The sequence below is a fragment of the Carya illinoinensis genome, chromosome 7 (genome assembly GCF_018687715.1).
Source record: "Carya illinoinensis cultivar Pawnee chromosome 7, C.illinoinensisPawnee_v1, whole genome shotgun sequence".
Taxonomy (NCBI): Eukaryota; Viridiplantae; Streptophyta; class Magnoliopsida; order Fagales; family Juglandaceae; genus Carya; species Carya illinoinensis.
Genome location: NC_056758.1, coordinates 14,401,794 through 14,409,864, shown reverse-complemented (window position 1 = coordinate 14,409,864; position 8,071 = coordinate 14,401,794). Strand labels below are relative to the sequence as shown.

At 38.0% G+C, this 8,071-nt stretch overlaps 1 non-coding gene across 1 annotated transcript; it reads right to left on the bottom strand.

Moving 5' to 3' along the window:
- Positions 1-645: 645 nt before the first annotated feature.
- LOC122317599 lies at positions 646-752 on the bottom strand. Its single transcript, XR_006244527.1, has one exon. It is a non-coding gene; the product is annotated as a small nucleolar RNA R71 (small nucleolar RNA).
- Between the last annotated feature and the right edge of the window lie 7,319 nt (positions 753-8,071).

Below are 8,071 nucleotides of genomic sequence, written 5' to 3'. Positions count from 1 at the left end.
CTACGATACTGTGCATTTGCAGTTTTGCACCGATCAAGTTTTTGGCGCCGTTGCCGGGGATTGGTTTATTCTTATTCTTTTTGTCAATATCGATACAAAGTAGTCTTGGTTTTAATTTAGAATTTTATTTTAATTTGTTCTACAGGTGCGTTTTTTATGTTGGATGCGCCGTGCTAGATCTCGTGATATTATTCCTGTTGATCTGGAGATTGAAAGAACTCTTAGATCACTAAGAAGAAATAAGATACTAGCCATGGCTGAAGAAGAACGTGGGGCACTACCACGCACCTTGAAGGATTATGTACGACCAGTTGTGAATGAAAATTACTCGAGCATAATGAGCCAGACAATTAATGCCAACAACTTTGAACTCAAACCAGCTTTGATGAGCATGGTGCAGCAGGCTCAATTCAGTGGATCGCCACTGGATAAACCCAATATTCATTTGGCAATGTTCTTGGAGATTTGCGACACAGTGAAGATCAATGGTGTTCCTGAAGACACCATTAGACTGAGATTGTTTCCTTTTTCTTTGAGGGACAAGGCTAGAGGTTGGCTACAATCTCTACAACCGAGAAGCATAATTAGTTAGCAGGACATGGCTGAGAGGTTTCTTGCTAAATTCTTTCCTCCTACAAAACAGCCCAACTCAGGAGTGAGATTGGCCAGTTCAAGCAAAATGATTTTGAGTCACTCTATGAAGTGTGGGAGAGGTATAAAGACTTGGTTCGACGTTGCCCACAACATGGATTGTCAGATTGGTTGCAAGTTCAGATGTTCTATAATAGGTTAAATGGGCAAACTCGAACTATAGTTGATGCTGCTTCTGGTGGCACTTTGATGTCAAAGACAGCTGAGGGTCCGACTGCCCTTTTGGAAGAAATGGCCTCAAACAACTGTCAATGGCCAACTGAGAGGACTTTGGCTAAGAAGATTGCTGGAATTCATGACTTGGAGCCGATAGCAGCCCTTTCAGCTCAAGTAGCTACTCTATCTCATCATATTTCAGCCTTGACAACACAAAGGATACCACAAAATACAGAATATGTTGCATCTACAAGTATGACAGTTCCAAGTAATGAAGAGAGTCAAGAACAAGTTCAATACATCAACAATCGAAACTACAACTATCGTGGTAATCCTATGCCAAATTACTATCATCCAGGGCTTAGAAATCATGAGAATTTGTCATATGGAAATACAAAGAATGTGTTGCAACCTCAACATCCTCCAGGATTTGATAGCCAACCAAGCGAGAAGAAGATGTCACTTGAGGATGCCATGGTTTCCTTTGTTCAGGAGACCAATGCAAGGTTTAAAAAGACTGATTCACGGTTGGACAACATTGAGACTCATTGTAGCAACATGGGAGCCACTATGAAGAATCTTGAAGTGCAAATTGGACAACTAGCCACGACCATCAATGCCCAACAAAGAGGAGCTTTTCCTAGTAACACTGAAGTGAATCCAAAGGAACAATGCAAGACTATCACACTTAGGAGTGGAAAAGAAATTGAGATGTCACCATTAAAGGAGAGCAAGTCCACCCCTACCGCTGCGAACAATGGCCAAAGCAAAGATCAAGTAGAAGAAGAGGAGATTGTCAATGAAACTGATTTGCCTCCAGCAATTTCATTTCCTGACAATCCTCCTATTCTCGCTCCTCCACTTCCTTACCCTCAGCGTTTTTAAAAGCAAAAATTAGATAAGCAATTTTCTAAGTTTTTGGATATTTTTAAGAAAATTCACATAAATATTCCTTTTGCAAATGCCTTGGAACAAATGTCAAACTATGTCAAATTCCTAAATGACATCATTTCCAAGAAGAGAAGATTGAAGGAGTTTGAAACAGTGAAACTTTCTGAAGAATGCAGTGCCATTCTTCAAAAGAAATTGCCTCAAAAATTAAAAGATCTTGGGAGTTTCACTTTGCCTTGCACTATTGGGAATCCATTTTTTGATAGGGTTTTATGTGATCTTGGTGCTAGCATTAATCTTATGCCACTTTCTATATGTAGGAAATTAGGACTTGGAGAGATGAAGCACACAACAATTTCCTTGAAACTAGCGGATCCATCAAGTATCCACGTGGAATCATAGAAGACGTATTGGTAAAGGTGGATAAATTTATTTTTCCTGCTGATTTTGTGGTGTTGGACATGGAAGAAGATGAAGAAGTCCCACTAATTCTTGGCCGGCCATTCTTGGCTACGGGAAGGGCTTTGATTGATGTTCAAAAGGGTGAATTGACATTGCGAGTTAATAAGGAAGAAGTTATGTTCAACATCTACCAAGCCATGAAATTTCCAGAAGACCCAAATACTTGCTTTCGGGTAGATGTCATTAAGCAATGTGTAGAAGAGGCCTTTCAAGAAGATATACCATCCAATCACCTAGAACACTGTATCATCACTTCATCTCATGCTTTTGATTTTAATAATTCTGCTATTTTTGAATCTGACTTGCCTTTTGTTAGTGAAGAATTTCTCCACTATGTTTTTGCTTTGGGAGCATTGCAGCAGGTTACATCACTTAGTAATGAAGTGGGGAAGCTAGAGCCGGTGATACCAAAGGCTGAATCTGAAAATGCTAAAGAAAAGATGCAGAAAAATACAACTCCGGAGTTGAAGCAATTACCTGATCATCTTCGATATGCGTTCTTGGGGGATAGTGATACCTTTCCAATGATTGTTGCTACATCACTCACACCCGAAGAAGAGGAAAAGTTGCTGCGTGTATTGAGGGAGCATAGAATGGCCTTGGGATGGACTATTTCTGACATAAAAGGAATAAGTCCCTCCATTTGTATGCAAAAGATTTTAATGGAGGAGCTTTACAAGCCAACGATTGAGCACCAAAGAAGATTAAATCCAGCAATGAAGGAAGTAGTGAGAGCTCAAATTTTGAAACTCCTTAATGCTGGAATCATTTATGCTATTTCAGATAGCTCATGGGTAAGTCCAGTGCAAGTTGTACCAAAGAAGGGTGGAATGACAGTGATGAAAAATGACAATAATGAGTTCATTCCTACAAGAATGGTCACGGGATGGCGTGTATGCATGGATTACCGCAAATTGAATAAAGCAACAAGGAATGATCATTTTCCACTTCCATTCATTGATCAAATGTTGGATCGATTGGTTGGGTACTCCTACTATTGTTTTTTGGATGGTTATTCGGGGTATAATCAGATTGCTATAGCTCCTGAAAATCAAGAGAAAACTACATTCACATGCCCCTATGGAATGTTTGCTTTTAGGAGGATGCCCTTTGGATTGTGCAACGCCCCTGCGACATTTCAACTTTGCATGATAGCTATCTTTTCTGATATGGTGGAAGATATAATGGAAATTTTCATGGATGATTTTTCAGTTTTTGGTACATCTTTTGATCATTGTTTGCATAACTTAGCTCTTGTTTTGCAGAGATGTGAAGATAAGAATCTAGTCCTGAACTGGGAGAAGTGTCATTTCATTGTTCAAGAAAGGATCGTGCTTGGCCATAGAGTGTCATCTAAAGGAATTGAGGTGGATCGAGCCAAAATTGCAACCATAGAGAAACTACCACCTCCAAAAAATGTGAAGGGAATCAGAAGTTTTCTGGGACATGCGGGATTTTATAGAAGATTTATCAAGGATTTTTCTAAACTCTCTAAACCTTTATGTAATCTTTTTTATATTGTTTGCAGGCCTTTAATGCACTCAAGGAGAAACTAATTTCAGCACCAATTGTGATTGTGCCTGATTGGAGTCAACCTTTTGAAGTTATGTCCGATGCAAGTGACTTTGCAATTGGAGCAGTGTTGGGGCAAAGACGAGACAAGCTGTTTAGAGCTATCTATTATGCAAGCCGAACATTGAATGAAGCTCAATTGAATTATACGACAACTGAGAAGGAGATGCTTGCTGTGGCGTTTGCTTGTGACAAATTTCGGTCCTACCTCATTGGTACAAAGGTGATAGTGTTCACTGATCATGCAGCACTTCACTATTTGTTTGGCAAGAAGGATGCTAAGTCTAGGCTAATTCGTTGGATTCTACTTCTTCAAGAATTTGATTTGGAGATTCGAAACAAGAAAGGAAGTGAGAATTTAATGGCTGACCATCTCTCTCAGTTAGAGCAAGAGGAAGAAAGACCAGAGTCAGTGGTCCAAGAGGCATTCCCTGATGAGCAGTTGTTTGCATGTGAGATCAGGCTTCCATGGTATGCTAATATTGTTAACTACCTAGTTTGTAAAGTTTACCACCTGATCTTACTTACCATCAATGCAAGAAGTTTTTGCATGATGTGAATTATTATCTTTGGGATGAGCCTTTGTTGTTCAAAAGATGTCCAGATCAAATCATTCGAAGATGTGTGCCGGAAGAAGAGATGCAAGACATCCTCCATCATTGCCATTCATCATCATATGGAGGACACTTTGGAGCCACCCATACAACAGCTAAGCTCCTTCAAAGTGGGTTCTTTTAGCCTTTTATTTTTCGTGATAGTTACACTTTGGTGAAAACTTATGACCAGTGCCAACGTATGGGAAATATTTCAAGGCGTCATGAGTTACCACTGAAAGGTATCTTAGAAGTTGAGTTGTTTGATGTTTGGGGAATAGATTTTATGAGGCCTTTTCCTCCTTCTTTTGGTTTTGCTTATATCTTATTAGCAGTTGACTATGTGTCAAAATAGGTGGAAGCAATTGCTACAACAACAAATGATGCAAAGGTAGTGCTCAAATTTCTGTACAAGCATATATTCACAAGATTTGGCACTCCACGAGCTATTATTAGTGATGAAGGGATTCACTTTTGCAACAAGTTGTTTGAAAATCTTCTTTCTAAATATGGTGTAAAGCACAAGATAGCACTTACTTACCATCCTCAAACTAATGGCCAAGCTGAAATTTCAAATAGAAAAATCAAGAACATCCTTGAAAAGACGGTCAAAACCAATAGAAAGGATTGGGCGAACAAGCTTGATGATGCTTTGTGGGCATACCGTACAGCCTTTAAAACACCTATCGGGATGTCTCCATACCGATTAGTGTTTGGAAAGGCATGTCATCTTCCTGTGGAGTTGGAGCATAGAGCTTATTGGGCTGTAAAAAAGTTTAACTTTGATTTGAAGGTAGCAGGTGAAAAGCGACTTCTTCAATTGAATGAGATGGAAGAGTTCCGGAATGTTGCATATGAAAATGCAAAAATCTATAAAGAAAGGACGAAGAAGTGGCATGACAAACAGATTCTTAGGCGAGAGTTTGCTCCAGGACAACAAGTTTTACTCTTCAATTCACGACTCAAACTCTTTCCAGGAAAGTTGAAATCAAGATGGACAGGTCCTTTTACAATTCATGAGGTTTTCTCTTTTGGAGCAGTAGATTTGAAGGACAAGACAAGGAATATTTTCAGAGTTAATGGTCAGAGATTGAAGCACTACTATGGAGAACAAATGGAGAGGAACATGCATTTATTCCTCTTGGAGATCCTAATTGATGATGATTGAAAAGTCTGGCTGTAGACTTTAAAACAAGCGCTTATGGGAGGCAACCCATAGATCTTTCTTTCATTCTTTCATTTATTTTATTATCTTTATTTATTTAGTTTTAATAAATTGGTTTTTGATGCAGGTTTATTTAGTATGAATAAAGAGCTGAAAAAATTTTAAATTTCGGAAGATTCATCATGCAACCAGGGAAGTTCCTTTTATTTCTTCAATCCTTTTTACTTTTGCATTACAATGAGGACATTGTTTAGTTTGAGTTTGGGGATATAAACTTCTATAGTCATTTGATCCTCTTGTTTTCTAAGTCTTGGGTTGTTGATGGGTTGTTTGATTCTCTTACCAAGCATGCATTGGAGTAAGATTGAATTCTTTATGACTTTAAAATTTGTGATTGAAGATCGTTTTGAGAAAAATTTTCAAAAATTTCTTTTATGTCAAGTGGAGTTTTGTGGGTACTTTGGTTTAAATCTTTGACCTTGAACATAATTGAGCACATAGTCGTTTTTCTCTTATTCCATTTTGCTTATGAAGAGAAGAAGTTGAATTAATTGAAAGAGGGAAGTTCGATTTTGCTTTGCTCTAGAATTCGTTGATGGGTCCTTGAGGCGAAATCCTAATTAAGACCAAATATTAGAGAAATGATCTAGGCATTTCTTTGGCATAACCAAAAAGCTTTCCCAGCCGTCCTTAATATCATGCCATCATTACATGGTGTGTTTCCATAGTCAACCCCCTTGAGCCTTCATAAGCCTTTATTTGTTCTTTGAACTACATAAACCATACCCGCTCTAATCCTAAAAAACAATGAATCTACCTTTGATAGTTTGAGAAAATACTTTGGTAGAGAGTACATTTATAAGAGAAAATTTGTTTCGTGATGAACCGTATTATGTTTGCTCTGTTTGATCAAAGAAGAAGAAGAAGAAGAAAGGAAGTATCTGAAAAAAAAAAAAAAAAAAAAGAGAGAGAGAGAGAGAGAGAGAGAGAGAAAAAGAAGTCACTAAGCGGAATGTGAATTACCTCAGATTTTGTTAAGGGAATTGTTGGTATTGTATCAGTGATTACAGTAATAATAATGCCACAAGTATGAGCATATTGCCAAGAAAGAGCTATGATTTGAATCATGTGGATATCTCTTTTAGTGTTCTTTTCACTAAGTATTTTTCCAGTTTGCTTTGATTTTCTATATCCAGTTCTTTCTTAACCCTTACCCTGTGGCCTATCATTACAATCTTATTAAAGACTTTTTAATCTCTGATTTTGGTGTTGACTACATTAGTGGAGAGGATTTCTGAAAATTGGACTTATGAGGTTAAGTTTTAAGAGAATTCTTCTGATTTTAGTTATTCTACTTTTATCTGAGTTTGCAGGTGGTTTGAGGTTAAATTGACTATATCACACACACACTCAAGGTCTTAGCTTTAGGTTGAAGTAAACGCCTAACTCTTGCTTGACAAATTGCAAAATTTTTTATTGATTTTCTTGCTATCTTTGATGTTAAAAGAGTAAGATACTAGAGATGAAATCTAAATTTATAAAAGGTTGGTGAGTGATACTACTTCTCTTTCGGGTCGAGTTGATATGGCCTAAACTATCATTTGCTTTTCTTTTTGTTTAAGGACAAACAAAGTTGTAAGTTTGGGGGTATTTGATGACTTGCAAAAATTTCGTATTGCAGATTTTACAAGTTCGCTCGAGCGGAGGATTTTGGCCGTTCGAGCGAATTCAGGCAGATTCAAACGCTCGACTGCCGCTCGACAGGAAGCTCGAGCGAGTTGCTGAAAAACAAAGATCGCTCGAGCGGAGACATTGGCCGCTCGAGCGAAATCAGACAGAGTCGAACGCTCGATGTGCGCTTGATAGGACGCTCGAGCGAAATCAGGCAGAGTTAAACGCTCGATGTGCGCTCGACACCCCGCTCGAGCGAACATCGTATTTTGACAGATCTAGGGTCTTCCGCCTTCAGACGATATAAAAAAGATTTTTCACTCTATGGCCGTATTTTTTGACTGGAGAACACCTTTTGGGATTGAAAAAGACGGCTAGAGGGATTCAATTCATTTGTTTTTAGAGAGGAAATTCCAATTATTACACGTACGTTGGAATCATACACGAGCACAGACGGGAGAAAAGCATTGAATCGTTTCCTTGGCCGCTCGACAGTGAGCTCGAGGAGTATTTTTCAGCGTTTATTTTCTTCCAATCTTCTCAGAACAATTATGGTGAATTAGTTTATGTTGAATTCCATTTCTAGCATGAGCTAAATTTTATTCATTTTAGGAAAACGATGTAACCTATTTCCGAACTATGCTTGATTGTCTATGCTAATTTAAGGCAATTCTCTCTTTGTTTATCTGATTTATTCTGAGTTTATTGCTTCTAATTAACTGGTCATTGATTAGATGATATTTAATCTTGTGATTTGCTATCGAAAGAGGGAATCATAGGGTAGATCTTGAATATTTCAGCATAGGTAAGTATAGAGATCGAAATACTTGTATGAACCTATGTAGTAATTAAACTATTGGTCTTATTACTTTCTTGCTTTATTAATTTGCATATTCTTGTGTGAATTGAT